Source organism: Lutjanus erythropterus, chromosome 9, assembly GCF_056507025.1.
Source record: "Lutjanus erythropterus isolate fLutEry1 chromosome 9, fLutEry1.hap2, whole genome shotgun sequence".
Classification (NCBI taxonomy): domain Eukaryota; kingdom Metazoa; phylum Chordata; class Actinopteri; order Lutjaniformes; family Lutjanidae; genus Lutjanus; species Lutjanus erythropterus.
In genome coordinates this window covers 25,696,607-25,716,919 of record NC_139325.1, presented here as the reverse complement: position 1 = coordinate 25,716,919, position 20,313 = coordinate 25,696,607, and the positions used below count along the sequence as shown (strand labels likewise).

General features: G+C 39.7%; 1 long non-coding RNA gene across 3 annotated transcripts in view; it reads right to left on the bottom strand.

Annotated features, from left to right (window-relative positions):
- Positions 1-20,313, bottom strand: part of LOC146321638 (uncharacterized) — a 47,789-nt gene that overhangs the window by 10,894 nt on the left and 16,582 nt on the right. Inside the window, exon 3 of one of the 3 annotated variants that reach the window (XR_014771365.1) lies at positions 19,955-20,206. The exons of the other annotated variants lie outside the window; for them this stretch is intronic. This is a non-coding gene — a long non-coding RNA (uncharacterized LOC146321638). Of the gene's footprint in view, positions 1-19,954; positions 20,207-20,313 lie in introns of those variants that run through there. 3 annotated transcript variants of the gene reach the window in all.

Below are 20,313 nucleotides of genomic sequence, written 5' to 3'. Positions count from 1 at the left end.
TTTTTACACAGCGGCATCACAGAATCAAAAGAGGCGTGTCACAACACACGAGCACACCGATCAACAAGGGATTCCTCCCATCTACTCTCTTCTAATCGCACACAGAGCTCATGACCACAAGGATTTCTAACAAAAATCTTTTTATGTGTCCCTGGATAAACAGACAGTCGCTTCTTCTGCTACAGTTAAATTAAAAAAAATTGGCTTGTGCAATGATCTGTGAGGAGGGATTTCTCTCCTCCCGTCTGTTTCTGTGTGTGTGTCTGCTTAGCACTGTAAAAAGGGACTGCTCATCTCTGTCTGCATAAACGGCTGACAAATATGTGGAATAAGTTAATAATTTTAAGAACACCCCCATGCCACCTCCATACCTTTTACACAGACGGCAAGGTGGAATAAAGGTGCAATACTGCTGCCTCAAAGAGGATGTGTAAAAGAGGCAACAATAAATACTGTGGCTGGTTGTGGAGTTACAGGCAAAAACTATAAAATGTACTGCATTCAATGAAGCTCCAAGGGCTTTGGGTGCTGAAAAGCATTGTGCTCGCAAGTTACGTATGAATGTTGCCAGAAAATCAGAACCAGAACTCACAAGGCTCACAGTACAAGGATACATGGATGTCACATGGTGCAGTTCTAAAGTTTCTTGCATTGAAATGGTTGTTGTTGCAGCCTTTCCTCACTCTGACAAGGACACTTCGAATTCACCAACATCACACAATAACGCAAACAAATGAACCCAACTGAGGCTGCAGTGGACCAGCAACTGCAGTGTTCTGTGACGTAAAATGATATTTTTGCCAAAGGAGTCTGGTTGAGCAAGAGAGACCCATATTTGGCTCTTAAAACATTTTAGGTAGAACTTTTTTTTAGATAGCTCAAATAAGTTTTGCTTAACACTCTTTAGCTTCTGTGCTCTGTGGTGGTACTCTACTCCAGCTCTCTGCTTCTCCAAACTGGGGGCGTGCCGACCAAAATCTACTGTAAGTGAATACACCGACCTCATACTACTACATTTCAAATGAGCTGGGTCATCCCGTTAAGATGTTAATCTGTTACTACCTAGTACCTGTATGGGTCAAGCTCCAGAAACACTGGACCCTACAACTCTATAGTACATCTTTGTTGAACCCTCCATTCCTGGTAAATATCATTTTCTATCAGACTGCACGCCCCCAGATTGTATTTCATGTTCCTCTTCACAGCTGATAAACTTCAGTAATGTCATTTGAGTAATACTGAGACTTGACCAGGCTCCATCAGAACCGCAGAAAACTTTCAACAACTATTTGGTACTCCCCATGCTGTGTGAAGAGACCTTTGACATATAAAATCAAAGGTCTTTATCACACTGTCTTTGTGTTGGTTTCCTGCCCTTCAAGAAACCATTGGTACCCACTCAATTCTTTACACCATGAAAATCAGTTTGAAGTGATTTGAAAGTTTGAGGTATGCGATCCTTGTAGCGAACAGTGAGTCGTCATTATTAGTGGGTAAATTAGGTAATCAGGTCTATTTTAATTTGAAAATGAATAATATATTCACTGTTAACAGTTTTAAATATATTTAAATATATAAATAAATACCCAATAGAAAACAGTTACAGTACTAATAACAGCAAAATAAATACAAATTCCAAATTCAAACTCTTTTAAAGAATATGATCATATTGTCTAACCAGAGGAAAGGCTGCTGTCATCATCATCAGCGGTCTCCCTGTCAAAGATAGAAACTGCGAGTCATTATAACACGTCACAAGTCAAAAACAGCAGCTTGGTCAGTGGCCCTACGCTTCAAACTATGATGCTGTAGGTGCTCCTCTAGCATCAGTTTTGTACAAGCAGGTCTCAGCAGTGGAGTTAGCAAGACTAAATATGAAATGTAAATGTAAAAATACATGGTTAAGTTTAGGAAAATATCATGCTACGTAGGTTAAGGGAAATATTTTGTTATGTAACTTATGTACATTTCATACATAACGTACATACATAATTACATTGAGATGTACTTACATAAGTTCATCCATCATAAGACTCATCCATCCCCCCCATCCACCTATAATACGACTTCTACGGAGTATCAGAACATCATTCTATACGGCTGCCTCCAGAAATGACATAAGAGGGTATACACAATGTCATAAATTGAAGCACATGGGCGCTGACCAAGCTGTTGTATTTGGCGTTGTCTAAACAGCCAACTATCACTCTCTCACTCAACCAGACTCCTTTAGTAAAAACAGGATTTTTTATGGGTGATTCACCCACATATGTGTAAGATACGAGTACATCAATTCAGACGACCTGTATCAGTAAAAAGCTGAATGCGAATCAGATAAAAATCTATGCAGCACTTGCGTATTGATATATCTCATTAGGAGCCACGTGTTTGATTTTTGGCATCAATGACCCGCCGCTGTAACTTTCTTCCGTTTTCTCTCTCCTCCTGACTCTGCCTGCACCGCTCTCGCTGGACGCCTGCTCCCTCGCTCACATAAAACAAGCACTCCCCTGCTCCTTCTCCTGTGTCTCCTCTTCATTTCCTCAAAACAAACAATGAAACAACTGACTTCACTCTGCGTTGCACAACCAAGCTTTCATAACTCGCAAGTGTAGGATAAGTTTGGGTTTTATAAGAAAGACGAGAAACACCGCTGCAAATCATTCATGCAACACGTGTTGGACAGCAGCACACAGAGTTACAACTCCCCCGACCCACAGGGAGAGCAGGTAACATGTAGCATCACTGTTCCCCCACACTAATCAAAACCTTATGAAACAGGGTAGAATATCATCTTACTGCAAAAATGCATTTTAAACAGTTTTAAAATTTGTTCAGAAATTCTCATTTAGGCTACAGTATCTCATTTACACATGAGATTCCTTCCTTCCTAGATTCCTTCCTTGTTAACACCACTGTAATGCCCCTTTCTCTCTGTCTCCCCTGTTACTGGACTTCGTAAAACTATCAGGATTTCTTTTTGCAATTAATACTACCCTCCACATATAGCATTAATAGAATCAAAATGTAAAGATTTACACATTGCATCGTCATTGTATCATATTACATTGTGACAGGGCTGACTCATATCGTACCGTTGGGTATTTAACAATTCCTAAAATATATTGTAGCGTTGAACATATATCAAGATATGTATCGAAACATCTCCGTCACACAATAAAACAAATAAACTAACTTGTTCAGGCAATGGTAAACGCTCGGATTGGTTGGTTTTGAGAGAGTGATATCTGGCTGTGTACACTGCTTTTATTCTTTTTTAGCTAAAAAATGTTTTTCTGCTGACCCTGTCCACAGCTTCAACCAGTGGGACTTGTGCTTCCTCTACAAACTGGGGGCATACCGACCGCCATCTACTGTAGGTAATACACTAACTACTAATAACTACCTCTAACACCACTTCAAATAATCCATTAACTATTTTTTGTCCCTTGCAATACCTTCAACTTCATGAGGGCGCATAATTAAATCAGTAGAGTGCCTCTTTAATAGACTAAAACATTAACAAAAACAACTATCTATACCAGTAGAGGTAAATAGGAGATAGAACTGGAAGGTTTTGTGATGTTCTGGGTGCAGGACATCACAGCGTGGGGAAAAAGAGTGAGCGATAGAGGATATTTTCGATGTATTTTTCACAAACAACTCCAACCTTCCTCTAACACATAAGCAAAAACACATAAACACACGCACACACTTGGCACAAACAAGGGCCAATCCCCTCGACGCCCCGCGGTGTACCTCAGGGGGGGTTAATGGACGCACTCACTCACCCTGATACTTTCCTCCCCCCTCGAGCTCATCTTCCACTGCCCATGTCCTCCCACTCCCCTCTTTTTTTTTCCCACTCCACTAGTGTTTTCCACCCCAGTGGAAACAAGGAGGGGTGGGCGGTGGCAGGGCTGCTCACCAGCGTCTGCAGGAAAAATGGGTCAGATACTACAGGAGCGGATCAGGGGGGCTTCTATCTCGACCATCAAGCAGTGTGCGTGCTGGGGGCAGGGTGAGCTGGTGGTGAGAGTCCCCAGGGTGACACCACCTTCAGGCACATGCTCTAGTCCTCTCTCAAAGACACACTGTGATGTTTCTGATCATCATCCTACCTTGAATAAATAAATTATTGAATTATTTTGACTTTATTGGATTTTTCTGATGTCTAAATGTTAAAATAATAATCATAATAAAACAGATACGGCTGCAGTTCTGCACAAGAAAGAAACCAAAACAGAGTGAATGATATTAAAAGTTGTATTTCAGGACATCTCATTTCTTAAATCAGACTGAGCCAGGTAAACAACACACTAATTTAATCTCATGCACAAGGAACTGTATTTCGACACTCTGCCGTATATGTCATTATGCATGTGGGTGTCTTTGTTGTGTGTGTGTGTGTGTGTGTGTGTGTGTGTGTAAGCGTGTGCATGAGCGCATGTGTGAATGGTGTTGATGCGTAGGAGACAGTTACGTGTTTTGGCTTACAAACATGGCTGTTGATGGCTTGAGTTGTCATGACGATTTTTAGTAGGACTTCACCATGGTGACCATGACTGGACACACACACACACAAACAAGTGCACACACAAGCACACTTTTAATTCTGTGCAATGGAATATTTAAATAACTAAATGACACAGTTTTGTCTATTTTTTTCTACTTTTTACACAAATGCAGTTCTCCCTAACCCAGTTTATAGAAGAAAACATGTTCCTGCTGCCACACTATCTGCTACTGATAATTTTTAAACCCAGATCAAAAGACCTGGATGTGAAATGGAGGTCTTAACTGGTCAACCTGGTTCCCAGTGGTGTTAACCTGGCCCAAGACCAGAGTCTGCAAGGTCAAAATTATTCTAATATTCACTCCAATCTGGCCACACGGGGTCCTGTTGTAATGCCATGGGTCTCAGGTCTATGTGTCAACAAATATGGTACCTGAGTGGATCCAAATGGACTCACTATCAGTACTGATCACAAGTTGCATCATAGTTACTGCAGGAGAGAAATGGGTTTGATTTTAGGTGAGACAGTAGGACTGTGAAGTGCATGTGTCCTGCTTTTCATTGGTGGCTGCTCACACTGCTGCCAGTGTTACTTTATGTGTGTTTGCTCAGGTCCACCGCATTTTGGATCAAATCTAATTATCCTCATTTACGGCAGGTCATAGCGGGACTCTGTTTTTTTTTTTTGTTTTTTTTTTTGGGGTTTGTTTGTTTGGTTGTTTTTTGTTTTTTGTTTTTTTTCTGTCCCACTTTTGTAAACATGATATCTCAAGAACAACTCGGGTACAAATGTACAAACTCAAGTACCTGATTAAATTTTGGTCCTCAAAGGTCAAAGGTCATTGTGACCTCATGTTCGTCCAAGTCTTCTGAACAAGGTATCCGAGAAGCACTTTGGTGGAATTTCTTCAAGTTTGTCACAAATGTCCATTTGGGCTGAAAGATGAACTGATTAGATTTTGTTGGTCAAACCTGAAAGGTCACTATGATTTCACAAAGCATATTTTTGGCCAAATGCTATTTATGACAAGATTTCACACAAATATCTAAATGGATAAAATTATGAGGTGATGACATTTTATAACCAGATGGTTAAAGGTGAACTTCACTGACATCATATTGTTCAGTCCTCTGTAATCCAGATTTTTTTCTCACTGAAAATTATTCACTGGAATCATACATGTCAATGTAGTGATAACTACTAACTACTACTAATAACTACTAATGCAAAAACTGTTATGAGTGTAGGGGTTTCCCAGTTCTACAAATCTACGATTCGATTTCACATTCAATTTTAAGGTTATGATTCAATTTGATTCATACTTTCATATGAGTAAGCATCAGTTTGATGGCATCCTGGCAATCATCAGAGGCCATGAATAAGATACAAATGAACTTCAGAGACCCCATCAGTGCAAAAGACCGTTAGACTGCAGTATGTCTTGTGTAAAATTATGTTTTTTACATGTAATTTGCAGCCTAATATTACAATATTATGTATGTCTGTAATAAGTTGTAGGCCATACATACAGTCAGTGTTCCCATTGTGAATCTAACCATTCTGAAAGTGATCCCAATGATATTGTTTGCAAGGGTCATTATGGTTAATGTGTGGAATCTGCCATCCATCTGAATTTAACCAATTTTCAAAATGCTATATTTATAGTTATTGTTACAGATATCCTCCTTGGTGTGGATGTCCCTTATGGGTAAAATTATTACCCTAACTGTTCTAAACATCCTTCACAGTTTGCAGACAGACTTCCTTGTTCAACTTTGACCTACCATACTTGCCACAGGTGCACACACATAATTTTGTTTTTGAAATGATTGATTATTAAGGATTTTTCAGGTGGGCTCAATTTTAATTTTACAACTTTTATAAACTCCACAGATTTCATACATCATGTGGTTGACAGGTTACTTCTGCATACGAGTATAAAGCCCTCAGTGACTCCAGAGGGAACAACATAAAGTCTGACTAATTACATCATGTGATGTCACTTGAGTCAGCGTCACATTGAGGTTAAAGCTACAGTTCATCAGATCTCTGTGGGCTCACTCCTCATCCGTGATTGTGGCTGCATTAGCTACCAAGAGCATAACACACTTGAATTTCTGACCAATCTAGTTGGCACTTGAGTTGCATTGTGGGTAATATAGGCAACAGAATTTGATGTTGAATGTTCGAAGTCCTGCAGCATCAATTGTGATCATTTTTTTTAAACTGTTCATTGTAAGTCTGATAATGTATAAAGAGTGTAATGGTACATTTTTAATTTAGTAATTTCTGATTTCCAGATAAAGAAATTAAGACAACTATTTTGAGGCATGTCTCCTTGTTTTTTTGCTGTCACCAAGTACCCAAATCTCTGTGATTCATTTGGTGAGTACAGAGTTACCATAACTGATGATTGTCAACACTACAAAACACCCAAGTTATAATAAACTGAACTTATCCTTTAAAACATTACCTCATAAAATATTATTGTAGGTTTAACATTTTCTCCCGTGAGGCAGCTCGGGGTTAAACTTTAAAGGGCAACATTTTCATTGTATCACACGTGCCCACATGAGCTCTGTGTCACTGGTGTAACTGTAGCAGTGAAACTCACCTCCGTGAAACAAACGTAACACATTTTCACAGTGTGGTCACAAGAAAGACGCAAGTGTCCTACTGTCGGCTAAGAGGTCGCACATCAGTTGACCATTTCAACCACGACTCTTTGTGGCACATGGAGCAACTGTCTCCCACATGGTATCTCCCACATACTCAGGACGCACTCAGACGTCAGCCAATCACACACAACAAAGCTCTGACATCATGGCTGACATGACAGCTAAGCAGGAACAGCTGTCTAGTAGTTACAGGCCACACCACAGGAGAGTGACGCAACAGTGTGTGAGCGTAGGAGTGTGTGTGTGTGTGTGTGTGTGTGTGTGTGTGCTGTATGAGAGTCTGGGTCAGCACTGCGTCTGTATAGGATAGACAGCACTGGTGTGGTCAGTGTGGGAGAGATGAGTCACAAGGTCAAACTGAAGTTGCATTCCAGTGAAGGGGGAAGAAGAAGAAGAAGAGGAAGAGAGAAGAAAAAGTCAGAAAGTGAGAGCAAAGAAGTCAGAAGTCAGATCGAGTAAGGGAAAAAGTAGACTTGACAGACAGACAGAGGCAGTTTATGTTTTAGTGATTTGGTAACACATCCTCATGGAAATCAAATTTTGGACTGAGCAGCCCAAAGCAAAGATCTCATGAACTGTGCGACGAGGTTAAGTCCACACAAATGGACATGTGTTTCCATGCTGTGCTGGGCTACGTGTTCATGTTGCGTACAGATAGTCGTGTGTGAATGGTCCACTCCGCTGGGGAAAAGAGGGAATCCTGCCCAGACATTCCATGGCACAGATTCCCAAAGAGTTTCCACTACAAGTAAGACACACACTCACACACACGCTGCCTCTCAAGATGAATTCCTGTCTAATGTACAGGAGACAAAGACAAAACAGAAGACGAGGACTTCAGAGAGGTAGGTATATTAGTCATGAAGAGTGGCATATGAGCTCTCAATCAGGCAGGTTGTTGTTACAGTGACTTGCATGTATTACCGCAGCCTGCACCCAGCATGCAAATCCCTGACAGGACACTGCTCCAAAGGGGGCTTCCCACAATGCAAAGTAAGGACAGTCCCTTCAGTACAGAAGAAAAAAGTTGCTGCTGTACACTGAAATATATGAATATATTAACACCTATATCGTGAGTTTCAAGGCCATCACGCTTCATCAAACAAAAGATGAGAGAGAAAGTTGAAAATAGTCCACTAAATATTTTATTTACATGTCAGTGGGGTAATGTCATATGACTTGTCACAAGACTCTATGCAAGTAAATTATGTAAACACACTGAAAATTAAGGGGAAATAATGAAAAATACTCATATTGACTATAAGGCATGACAACATTTTAGGCTTCACAAAGGTAAGATTTATTGATGGTATCCTGTACTGGATTTGTGAAACAGTTACTGACACCATTCATAACCAAACAACAAATACAAACCATCAGTCTGTTCAAATAGAATAAACTGTCCTCTAGTGTACACAGACCAACCACCAAAATCAAGCAATAAACTGCCACTCTGAATGGTATACTAACAAGTCTAAGAGCCTACAGCCATGCTAGCAGCTCTGTGAAGCTGTGCTTTGGCACAGTAGTGCTTTAAGCTTAATGCTAACATCAATACAGGGCTGTGTTTAGACAAAAATCTGACAATGCAATACACATCACGATACACAGGTTCCGATTCAATGTATTGTGATATACTATGATACTGTAAGAAAGATAATATATTGCTATTTTTATAAAAACCTGTCATAGTATGAGGAACACACCATCGTACGCATAAGAGTTAAAAGTTTACTTTTTTATGCTATCAGAACAATAAAGATCAATAACAATGCTGCTATCTTGCGATCAGGATTTTAAGCAACACAAAATATACCGCTGTCATGAATATTTGCGTGTATCACGATATAGTGTTTTGGAAATCGGTGCAAAACACACTATTGCGATACTCAAATGTATCAATATTTTCTTACACCTCTACATCACTATGCTAACATGTTCATAATGAAAATGCTAACATATTTAGTAGGTATGTTTAACAGAGGTGTGGACTCACAAACTTGACCTTGACTTGCACCAGTGACCCATGACTTCACTTGGACATGAACCTTTTGACTTGAAAATACTTGATACCTTTCACCAAGACTAAAGATTAAATCAAATTAAATTAAGTATGTATTTAAAATGTGTGGCGCAATTCATTTCCCTTCATGTCCTGAATCCTGACCATTAAAACTATTCATTCTCAGCAAGTTGACACTTAGTTCCCCTGATCCTTAATTGGAAAAAGTGAGACCAAAGATAATTTCGTAAAAGATTAGGAAAGATTTTAAAAAACTATGCAGTGGTTAACAAAAAGCAAACTGCAGTATGCAAAATGTGCATGTTGAAAATTACAGACAGAGACACAACTTTCCACTTAGTTCAAAATTTTAGTTGAAATTTAATTAGATTTTAGTTTAAATTTTAGTTACACAAAGAATGTTCAGGCTCTCTTGTTAAAATGGCATTACATTTGGTGAAGAGAGTATTATGACTTGTCACACAGATGTTTCCAAACTATCCGGGTGCTTGACATCTTCCTGAGTCTGCTGTTAGCTTTGCTGCACTAGTTGGGGCAGGACAAATTACACCTTTATTATTTTTACTGGTAGATGACATTTGTGACCTAATAAACTACCATTAAAGCTCTGTCCCACTTTCGCCTGAGCAGGTCTAATCAGCCAGAATAACTGAAAACACCTGTGTGGGTGGTGAGACTTTAAGACTCAAAACTGAAAAGTTTAGCACCCATGACATGACTAAGGATCTCTGGTTTCTTCATTAGCCCAGAACAAAGAAACCAAACACTGCTGTCAGAGATGGCCTTTAGTATTTTCTGTTTCACAGCCACCATAGTTTATCCTACACACTTGGAAGGGGAGTGTGAGGCGAGGTGTTTGCAATCCCCAAGCTCACTGCTAGATACCACTAAATCCTACACACTGGTCCTTTAAGAAGAAGTTAAAAAGTTTGATCTGCCTGTTTTTGTGAGTAGCGCCATATTGCACTGAACACATGCAGCAGCAGTCACATAACAAAAAACAAGGAACAAAATGAGCTGTGACAGTGACATGACATAAGCCTGTCATATCAAGTCAAACCTTGCAGACAAGTGAAAACAGAGGAGCTCTAGTTTACATAAGGCTGGAGTAAGCACAACTTTCCCCGCTCATGTTGCCACTGTCTTTCTGGCAGTGCCACAGTTTAGCAGTTCCCTTTCTCCATCCAGCCATCAGAGCCCCCGCTCCCTGTCCATTCATCCACCCGCCTGCCTCTCCACCACTGTCCCCACTGAGCAGAGTGGGGCAGTGGAGCATTTCCACAGCCGTGGCCAGGAGAGCTTCCAAGGCGTCACGGACACACACACACACACACACGCACACACACACACACACACACACACACACACACACACACACACACGATCACACAACTGCAGTTCCACAAGCTTTCCAGATCCACACACACACACACACAGAAACTTAAAGCGCCAGGAATTATGTAAGTCCCAGGCATACCTTATATAAAGACCAGATATGTTCATGGAGAAAAGGAATATCTTAACTATGGAAAAGGCATCTTTGACGGCCACATGTGCCTTTACACACACAGAGAAACACACACACACAGACTCACTGAAGACTACTGGTCATGGTCATTGTTGAGGTAATGGCTACTGCTTACGCCACTGTGGTTACCTCATGTATTCTGTTTCTATTCCTGTCTGCTTTGAATATAATGACTCTTCCTGTGTTTCCTGGGTGTGTGTATGCACGTGTGTTTGTGTGTGTGCGTGTTCTCCCCAAAGCGCCAACCTACGTGTCTGTCCATTAATACTGATAAGTGGCCAATTATAGCAGCTGTCTTTCAGGAGAAGCTCAGAAATAACACGCACGCAGTGACAGATATAGACCGCTACTTTGCATGCTGCAGTCAGTTCGGATGTTCTCTGGATCCTGAGCTGTAATTTGAATGGGAGTGCCATTGATGATGGACGGTGAGATAAAAAGAGATCTTTCCCTAATGTCCATAAAAGCATGTGCTCCCAGGCTATTTGAAAAGGAATAATATCCCTACAGCACGGTGTGAGTCAAAAAAGAGTTGTATGCGTGCTTCTGTGTATATGTGTTTTTGGAAATGTGCGTGTGTGTGACATGAAGCCCTGCTTGCCCTCCCCTGCTCAGAGTGGAAAGCGAGCCGGTGTGGTGTTATTTAGCTGTGTTTCCACAGTGGAAGCCTGTTCCTGGATAGAAGCTGCAGTGGAAGTTCCTCTTCATGGAGCAAAGGAACACAAAGGAGGGAAAGAAGAGAGGGGAAGAGGAAAGACAGAGCAGAGGAAGGACTGAGTGGTGAGTTTAAAGAGAGGGCAACACAGAGAGGAGAGTGCACCCAGAGACAGCAAGAGAGGAAAAAAGAGTAAGAGAAGAGGCGAGAGGAGCAGAGACCGTCACGGTGATGGTGCTGAGGAGGAGGATGGGGCTATTAGCATTGGCTAGGTGGCTCTGTCTGAGGTCATGACCTGTCATTGACCTGGGTCTGGTCTGGCAACCGTCTAAGAGACTTTAAGAGCAGCTTCTCTGCTTTATGCTGCCCAGATCAGACAAAATACACACATAAAAAGCTAATTGAAGGAACTTGACAACTAGTGTTTTGCAAGTTTTGCAAGCATATTACTGTTTTTGTTTGTATCTTGTCCTTCACTACCACGCACAAGGACGTACATGACTAAAAAACATTTAAGGAGAACTGGATACAGCATTGAAGGTGGGCCTCATTCCTCAATTAATTTCATTTCTATGAAAGCTGCTCAATAGCTCACAAAGCATGCGCACAGGGACTTCTACCAGCCGAATCGGCAAACCTCCAGTCTAGTCTGCAGGGGATACACTAATCCTCCCCATCAAAAAAAAGCAAGAAAGTTGGCATATGGAGGAGGTGGGGTACTGGATGGGTCAAAGAAATATGGGACTTTCACCCAGGAGGCTAGAGTTTGTGGTCCATGTGAAACCAAAAGTTAGCATAAAGTTTTAACATTACATTACCTCTGTCTCTTACCTCATTTATAGTATGTGAATATGTATTTACTTTGACCCAAGTCATGATCTTAGAGAGTTTTGTTAAGCAGACTGCGAAAATTTCATAACGTCAACCATGTGTTCATTTTTGTATCCTTGACAACAAAGGTCACCTGACAATGGCTCTGTTCTCCACATAAATTTGCACTCCATATAGTTTGAAAGTGTAGGCTTGTTATTTTCCACACAGATTGAGAAGACTGTGTGGGCACCTTTTTAGTCAAACAGTTATTCCTCATTTTAATTCATTGCTTCTGTATCAAACAGCCTATAAAGCATTCCCACTTGAGACTTCCACTGCTGAGTTGGCTAATTTCTGGTTACTGGACCAAATGGATCAAATCCTGATAGTGAAACAAGTCATTTTGTGGGGGTTGTAACGCTGCATAAAAATGTACCCACTCTTTAATAGCTGCTTCTGGCTTTAGTTCTGGGGAAAAAAGTTTTTTTGGGGCTGATGTGCATCGCATGACATTGTCATTACACAGTTTGTCCACTATGTCCAATTTGGTTCAAAGCTCTGCACACTTCCTGGGAGCTTGGATTCATTGCACATTCCCGATGACTGCAGAAGGTCATGATGCAAATGTATAGTGCAGCCATTCCCAAACTTAAGACTGCAAAGGCCCCATTTGAAGTCTGAAAATCTTCTGTGGCTCACCCAAATGTTTAATCACAACTCTAATCAACACACCAGACTAATCATACCAATGATAAGATATAGCTTCCTATCTTAACGTCACAGGTCATCAAATACGGTGAACCACCTGTTAAAGTAGGACAGGTAAATGAATAACATGTACTTTAATCACATGGCTTTGCTTTACAATGACACGTGCATGCTAGTTCTGTTGTAATTTTGTGGTAATTTAAAACTCAAAAAATTGAAACTTAAAAACATTTTATTCATTTTATGAACTCTAAACGCCTACCTGCAGGGCCTTCACTGCTACACTGCTGTAGTGCATATAAACCATAAAACACAGAAGAAGAAAAAGACAACCAATTGAAACAAGCAGCAGAGGAAGAAAAGGCGAATAAGCTGTCAAAGCACAGAAGCATTAAGGCAGGATAAACTTGAACTTAGTGGTGAAAAGCTTTCCATCATAGATATGATAAACTTTAGAAACCCCAGACAGTCTCTCCTCAAAGGCATTAATGGTGTTGCAAAATGATGGACATAACTGAATACAGGATGAAAAAAGACAGATAACTTCAAATCCTGCATTACATTCTCATCCATCACTGTGAAAACGGGCATGGTTGTCAGTTTCTCGAATTCTGATATTGCAAAGATGTGGTGGGAGGGAACAGGCATCCGTGGTATCCACAGCTGTCAATGTGCACTTTTTGGAGTATAATCCAGCCCTTAGTTTGAAGCATACTGAGCCATTAAGTCCTACTAATATTTAATGGAGGGTGGGAGTAATGAAAAACAGTCTTAAAGAGAGAAAAATTTTGATATAATAGTTGAGCAAATCTATATGAGGAGCAACATGTATTTATTAGGTTTATTACAAACTGTGGAGTTTTCTAGTAAACAAACACTTTTCATTAAGGAACAATCCTTGATGATTTATGTTGACACCAAAAAATAGGCAAAATAGACAGACTACAATGATTGTATGGGTTGAATCAATCTGCCTATCATCATGGCCACTTTACAGCTATCAAAATGTAGGCCTATGTATTATAATATTAACATTGTTTCGTCATAATCTGGGTCAGTATGTTCTTTAAATAAATAGAAACTTTGTTAGTCTTGGAATAAATGTTCCTCAACAGCTAAACACACTCTTCAGCCAATCAGAATTGTGTATCCTCTGCGGTCATGGTACAATCCAAAACAATAACGTCACTCTGTTTAAGCAAAAATATCTGTCCTTTTCTAATGACCTCTCAGCCACTTATTGGATGAGGATTTCAAAGCAGCCAGCCAGACCGAGGCTCAAATGAAGTTATTTATCTCACAAGCACACAACTTTCCAAACATTACACAACATTACTGACCAAACATTTAGACAACAGAACCCTCTCGCTAACAGAGTTAGTTAGGTGAATCACATCCGGTGAGTAAGCAGATTATTCAACAGACAGGGAGGGGAGGAGTGCTGTCTCCTTCGTCCCAGTGACAGAACTAACTAAAGCTGCTCTGATGGTCACTCCTACTAATCAGCACAGGATCAATAACACTCAATCACAGATATTTCACATTAACACGTCAACACACTGCTGACTTACAAGGCACAGCTCACTGTAGACTCACTATTATAATCACAGTCTTCAAAAGGACAGTTTGGTTTGTGGGTTTAGAGATTAATTTCTGCTCAAAGTTAAGGAGATAGACTAAACTTTCTAAAGATGATGGCTAGTCGATCTAAGCTGCATGTTGAAAGTTACATATTTTTGCATATTACATATTTTTAAACAAAGGTGCAATCTCTACTATTAAAGGGGCATAAACATTATTTTCTGGTTTTTCATTGTGAATAGCAGCTGGCATTTTTTTGGTATTACCTCAATCGAGGTTCCAAGCCGATACTAAAAGGTGACATGAAAACACTGCAGACCACTGACTGGTCAGAGGGAATCATGCAACATGAAACATCCTGCAGATACCCAGCATATTTAAACAGCCATGCTACCATTAATAGTGAAAACATGTTTTAATTCACTTGATGCAAATTTTAAATAAATCAAGAATATATGTACATACATACACACAGATAAAGAATACTACCCGTTTGATATGTTCTATTAAGGTTAGCGTAGCCCTGTTTGTGTGCGTAGTGAGTGTCATTGAGCAAGAGAGTGACAGGGAACATGCAGTGTAGCGGAGGAAAAGGTGAGCAGTGAAGCTGTCACTGTGGCAGTAAATGTACAGCGTAGATTACAGTTTGTAAGTGAAGAAACGCTGCAGCTTGTCAAGACCAAAGCAAAGATCCAATGTGTGTGTTGTTTCCCAGCTGCTGGATAAGTGAATGGAGGTCATTGCATTGTCACATTGAAGTAGATACCGTTCGCAGCAGAAAACAAAGTACAGAAAAGTACTGGTACCAACAGCAAGTAGAGTACAGTTGAGTTGAGCCATATCATGCAGTGGAAACATGGCATATTTTTCAGCGGCTCTGAAAGAGGCTTTCTAAAGTTTGAAAAAACAAACCTGCTGATGCCAACAGGTCATCAGACTACAAAGCTGCATTATGGGAGTTGTAGCATTCAGCTACAAACTAAAAGTGAGAAAACCTTGATCTCTGATCTCTGATCCATTTTTAAATCAGTCTCTTGTGAGTCCATCAACTTTATGGAAGTGAAAATGAATTACCCCTTTCACAAAAACATGAGACTGTGTCACACATGCCGTTCACATCTTGCCTGCATGTGCTGCCAGACAGCAGCAAAGCTGACGGCCAGCACTCCAAACAAGAAACTCTGTGACTGACTGAGTGAAACTGGCAATTTGTCAGTCAAGTGTTGGAGTTTCCCCATTGGCTGTTGCTCTTTCTAAATTAATAAATGGTCCTGAATTATGTCCTCAGGAGGTAATGCTTGACACAAGAGGGGGACACTGTGTCGCGCAGAAACCATGGTGTAGGGGTGGAAGAAACTAATTACAATTACTTAAAAAAGTAGTGATTGTGTATTTTATACTTCTTATTGTATTTTGACTGCAACCACATTTTTATTTCATGTAAGTGATCAATGTCATTGTGCGCTGTCCTTTTACAAATTAACTACATTAAACTCATATTACTGTGATTAAGTCTTTTTGCAAATTGATTTAATACCAAACCTTGGTGATGACATCTGAACAACAAAAAATAAATGCTGCAGCAGGCACAGGTTTGGAGAGGTGAGCATGACCACTGACCACAACGCACAAGAAATGGAAATACTATTAGTTGGTTTTAACAAGCATATTTTTAAACTTGTAATTGAGTAATATATCACTAATGTAAAAATGCTTGCCAGTCAGGCTGCCAACCCACTTCCTGTGCAGGTTATAGATGCCATCACTTCCTGTTTCAGTTTCAAATTAAAAGTCTTCTAGCATTTCATAGGCCTTGTTTAGATGTCAAAGCAAATCAATTTTTTGGCATATCTAGTTTGATCTAAACATAATTTTTTTGAAAGCCTAGATAGCAATACACCACATTAAATGTCATTTTTGCAAATCAGATCCAAGCCACATTTGGACGTGGTTTGAAAATGCAATCCCAATCCTATTTCTACAGATGCTTCTCAGTCTGGACTCTCTGACCACTCAAATCAGAAAAGTGTCAGCTGTCAGCTGCATCAGAGCAGCTGAGCAGGATCCATGCTGATATTAGCAGAACAGCCTCTATAGCACCAGACAAACTCAGTGACAGAGGATTTCTGAACTGCAATTTGACAGCACGATTATTTGAAGGGTCGAGATGATGGATTTGAGATGAAAGCAATGACACCAGAATAAATAGTTACTGACGCCTGTATCATTACCACAGTAACTCATGTGGATTGGTTGGTGAAGCCTGGACACTCAAATCTGATCTGATCACTTGTAATTAACAGTGCAGACAGCCGGTCTTAAAGATCTGATTCAAGACACAAATCTGATTAACATGCAGTCTGAAAAAAGTCATACTGTAAATGGTCCAGCCATATGCTAGGTTTTGACCTCATCTTGTTTCCCTCAATGATAACAGAATTAATATTAAATGCTAAAATGGTAATGGTAGAATGTTAAAAAATGTGTCCCAAAAAAATTTATAATGCTATTGCATTAAAGAAAAACAGCTGCTAGTGATCATAGACATACCATAATTGAGCGTTTCTCTCATTTGCCCTTTAAAAGTAAATTATGTTGCCTGATCACTAACCTTCAAAAAATCTGTCACATTTCCAAGTGACTTTACGCAGCGCATCCCAGGATTGTAATCATGACCTATCCAGAGATCAAACTGCAGCAGCTCATTATGTATGCATCACAGTGTTGAACAGAGAAAGCAGGACCTCAGTGGTCTGGAACTTGGCAGAAGTTGGAGCCTCAAAAGCCTCCAGTGTGGTTGAGCTCTATTATGTGGTCATCTGAGTGTGTGTGTAGGAGAACACTGTGAGCGCAAGTCTTCAAATGATGCACAAAGATGCTTCTTTAATTATAATTTCACTATGTTTTCATTACACAAGCAGGTGGGCGTTCAGATGTAGGCGTTCTTACAATAAAACAGATTTGTTATTTTCCAATATTCCTGAAAATTACACATGACGCTGGAACTCCCTCTGAACATCTTGCATCAGCAGCAAATTATGTCAGCATTTTAGGGCACTGCACTCCCACACAACAAGTCAGCGCTTCCAGTCATGGGGAGCGGCACACGTAAATACTTGCTTTTCAGGTATGCAGCTGGCCGAGCATCAGGAGGGTAGTCCTAATGCTCCACTCTCACCGGAAGAAAATCTCTCTTATGGAAATTTCTGGGAGTGTCTCTCTCTTTGCACACTGAGGACTTCTGGGAAGATCACAATAGCACACATGGGTGGTTGGGGTTTATTGCTAATTGGTGCCCACGCAGTAGCCATGATGTGCCATACTGCATATGTTAGATTCCCGTACCCAGGTAATTGTTGAGCACAAGGTTTCAATCGTGAGAAGGAGATGAAATTTAAATGTCAGAGTTGAGATGTAGTGAATCATATGAGGTGAACTTTTTCAAAGAAAAGGTCAAAGACAACTTAAATAACGAACTCAGTCCTCTTGAGCAACTCATAGCAAGATGTTATTCACAAACGAGATGCCGCTGTCGTCACTTTGTAGCACACTTTGACTTTTAGTTACCTGTACAAGCACGAAGGACAAGAGAACGGACAAGAAAGAGAATACAAAACAAAATACTTTAAAAATTAGATGAGGATGTTTGAAGCCGTTGATGATGTGGCCGGAAGCAATGAAGGGGAAGGCGCAAGGTTATTCAAGGTCAACTCCTGAATGAACTGAACAATGTGTCTTACATGCTAGAGGTAGAAGTACTGTATATTTAATGCAGGGATATTACATCTAAATTACTACAAATTAATCTATATCTTCCTACTTGTCTGATGTTTATGATTAGAGAGGATTTGTAAGAGCCTTTTTGCTTCCTTCCTCCCTTACACATATCCAATTAGTCTTATTATATGTATTTGCATGTTTTAATTGTGCAAACAAATAAACCAAACTCTTATCTCAGCTTGCATGGGTCATAAAGATTTTAACATTCACATTTCAAGCCATTAAAGTCATCACAATGGAGGGGTTTTTGCATGTGCTTGAGTATTGATCACACACGCGTTACACTCCTCAGACTACTGCATATTGAAATTTTTTTTACTGCTTCACATTTTACGATACCTATTCTATATTTTAAGACCATATCTCTAAACAGTTCAACCACTGAACCTGAATACTCTGAATACTCTGGTAACTATAGTAAATATTTCTTTTGTTCTTTCGTCTTGAAAACCTGAAAGCTCAACAGCTCTCAAAATCTGACCCAAATAAGAAGTGAAACTGTTGTTCAGTTTCCGGTTTTGACTGACTAACATATGCTTCACATTGTCAAATAAAGTCATGTGATGATCACTATAGACATCCAAGAATGTGCAACTTTACATTTGTCCTGAATTATGTTATCTTGAGTTCTTTTTAAAAAATCATCTTGATGACATTTTGTGGAGAAATAGGGCAAATATTTCCAAATGTCAACTTTTCATGTGATCAAATGCTTGATTTTCTTTCTTCTCTAAATTTAGATGTATTTATGTGTTTTTCCTTAAATTATTTTTTAATTATTATTATTTAAATTGGGCTGTCTAATTATACTTGGTTTAGTAACTTATGTTTCTCTGAAGATTATTGTCTGAGGGGGAGAGAGATGGGGGACAAGGATGACAGCGGGGGATATCCTTTGTTTATGTCTTGCGGGTTGTAATATGTAAGAATTTTATTTTAATATGTTCACTAATTACTTAAAATTAAGAACAGAAGGTGAAAATAACAGTTCTGACGTTATGTCAAAGACATCTATCATGTTGCAGGGATATCTACTGAAGTTAGCATGCTAACCAGCTAGCTAGCGTGTAATACTACTTTGTACCTCACTATAGTTTCAGCTGGGAGATGTGTGCAAATCACAAGTTTGCACTCTCAGATTTTTTAGGCAAATAAATAAACATAATAAAATCACAAAAATTCAAGAAAGGAAATATTCTTATACTTGTTTTCCTTATTAAACAGAAAAATACAACTGAACAACATCTGAATTGAAGTGTCTCTCTTCCATCAAACTAAGACTAAGCTTAACTGCCTTGTAAACCCATCAAACACATTTCATTAAAACCTGACACAAACCAAACTCATTTTGGCCCACTGTTCCAACAATCACCAACTCTGTTTTGTTTAAAATAAACCCTTAATTCATAGAGTGAGATGTTAAAATATTCTAGTCTTCACACGCTACAAGTACACAACATATAAGCCCCAGAAACATTGTGTAACAGGTGAAAAATATATTTACATTAATTCACAGATGTGGACACAGGTAAAAATTAACTAATTGCGGGTGGGCAGCAGGTGAGAACAACAATATAACACATACAAGACAATAATGTGCTTTTATTTCCTAGAGAAATTAGAAATTAAAATGACTGTGCAGTAATATCAAGCCTAATCAACCAGCAGGATTTTATTGTGAAAGCCTAAGACACAACCTTTGACATCACATCCTGTCAAACAATGGGATGCCACTGTTTGATCTGACAGCGAGGAAGGCTAGCTGCTTGCTACAGAGGATGACAAAACTGGATCTGTGCAGGACTGTTGTCCAAAGCCCCTGTCCTACCAACACTCACTGGTGCTCCAGGTTCCCAGTGTGGGGGCTGGTTCCCCGAGCAGCTACCCTCTGGTCCCCAAGCCAAGTCCTTACAGACTGAGCCACTGCCAAAATAGTAGAAAATATAAACAGATGTCATGTGATCAAACAATTTATTTCCTTTGTTTCTTCTTTTTACACCCACTGCAGCCTCATTTACTTCTCAGAATTT